The sequence below is a fragment of the Ziziphus jujuba genome, chromosome 6 (genome assembly GCF_031755915.1).
Source record: "Ziziphus jujuba cultivar Dongzao chromosome 6, ASM3175591v1".
In the NCBI taxonomy this organism is placed as follows: domain Eukaryota; kingdom Viridiplantae; phylum Streptophyta; class Magnoliopsida; order Rosales; family Rhamnaceae; genus Ziziphus; species Ziziphus jujuba.
In genome coordinates, this window is record NC_083384.1 from 281585 (window position 1) to 283895 (window position 2311).

A 2311-nucleotide genomic window follows, 5' to 3' on the forward strand; every position below is an offset into this window, starting at 1 on the left:
CCCCTACTATGACAATAGCTAATATGCATCCTACATGAGAAAATGCTATCAAAGAAACAAACCTTTATCAAGCATATCACCATGACTTGGTACACCACCAATCTTCACTTTTCTTTTTCCGTAATGGATTAAGAAAAGCATTCTAACAGCAATTACACAGCCCCTAAATGTCTTAGATAGCTGTAAGTGAAATAAGGATACTAAGTAGCTGGGAATGCGGCTAGCTAGTTTACTTACTTGTTTGTATCCGCATCTGAAATACTACTTGAAAGTCCATATTCAACTCAAAGAAGAAGTAAGCTACCTTGCTTGTTTACCCTAACTACTTAAACGAATCCATCTCCTACTTCTCCTATGAACTATCATGCTCTAACTCAAGTTTACACAAAGCTAAGCTTGCTTGTTTAATAGACATAGATAATTTCCCCTAATGGCCGTAGCTCCGTTTGCTGGCTCATTTGTTTACCCGAGCTTGCTTATACCGCTAGCAAGAAGCAATCCTCACCTTACTTACAATGAAATAAGGCTACACAGTAGGAGGCTAAGCGAAGCGAAGCAGCTAGTTTACTTGCTTAGAAAGGTGCGGCTAGTTTGGAGCCGAACAGAAGCATGAGTTTAGTGGTGAGCTAAAGTAGGGTAGCGAAACTAAGAACGGAGTTGGCTTGTTAGAGCTAGGCTGTTGAGTTAAACTAGGTGAGCTAGTCATACGAGCCAGTGAGCTAGGCAGCTTGCTGTAGTAGCTACGGTAAACTGGAGTGAAATGAGTTGGCAGTAGAGACTGACGGCTAAACATGTCATTGGAACCCTTTAACAAGGCCGTTACGGAGATGCGAACAAAGCAAACCACAACTCGTGATCATAGGAGCTGTGTACTTCGACACTTAGAGCTAATCACCTCCTAGCAGTTCTTTTCAAGTAGCATTAGCAAAAATGAGCGTAAAGGAAATGGAACCACGAAGACTGATTTGGAATTCACTTCAGAGATCTCAAGAAGTGGCTTTTGAGATAAGTGGTGAGTGGATAGGATGGATAGAAACTATAGCTAAAGCAAATCGTTAGTTTGAAGTTCCCTACTACTCATTAATATTAGTAGATAGGAAGCAAATCCTGTAGTTAGCTCGAAACCTTGCAACTAGGAAAGTAGGAAAAGCTGCTAAGGGAAAGAGAACTACAAGAAGTCTTTTTAGTCCTAGGACTCCATCTCGATAAGTAAGGTAGAAGTAGCTTTCTGTTCAGTTCTAGTAATCAAGCTAGGCCCTTTGTTGGCTATTCATAGATCTGAGGTTCTCTTCTTTTGCAGATTTAGCTACCTTCTTTCAGAACCTTAGTTAGTAGCGAGTATCTTACAAGGGGGCAGTGAGATTGCTATAATAATCTAAGGCTTGACTTTTATGGCAGCTGCAAAGAAAAAAGAAAGGAGACCAAGATGGGCACATGCAGTTCAGGTACGCAGTAACTTGCTCAGGACAATGGGAAGTCAGTCTCATAGTTGCCTGTTCATACTCCTGATTATTAGTAAGGTAAGCGGTAAATGTTCTATACTAAGGCCGATTTCGATACTAGAGTATAGGCAACTCAATGAGAAGGGGACTCACATAACCTTGTAATTGCCATTACAACTATAGCTAGTATAACAAAAGTATAGAGGATAAAAGAAAGATACCCGAGCATGAAAAAGGAAGACTGGGGAACAGATGCACATTTTTTTAATAAAGATCACTGTTGAATCTGAACTATGATTCAGATAAAGTCTTACCGAAATCGGATTTCCTTTTCATGCCATATGCATCATTATTTCATTAGCCTAGCTATTCTGAAATACCTGGTTAATTCAAAAGTCTTATTGACCTTTTGTTTTATAGGTCAGAAATAATAGTGACTCCCGCCCCTTAGTTAGGAGTTCCTTCCATTTCTCAATCCAAAAAAGGGAGGGGTTCAATTGCACCTTTCTTTTCGGAATATTTTTTTTTTTCATTGCGACATATTCCTTCACGATATCGGAGTCGAGAACCTCCCCCTTGGATTTGGTTAATAATCAAAAGAATGTTATGCTAGAGGCATCGAAGGAGATGTCCTCCTCATTGTTATTATTAGTATGGGAAGGTGATCGTGCCCATGCCTTAAGGGTTGGACTAGAACTTCCCCTAATCACCATCCCTGAAGAGGCAGACATGATGGACAATCTAAATTATTGCTCATATCACAGACGTCTGGGTCACATTCTTGAGATCTGCTACACTTTGAAGTTGTGGATTCAGAACCAAATCCATTAGGGAAACATTTTCCTTCCTCTTAATTTCTACAAGGATCC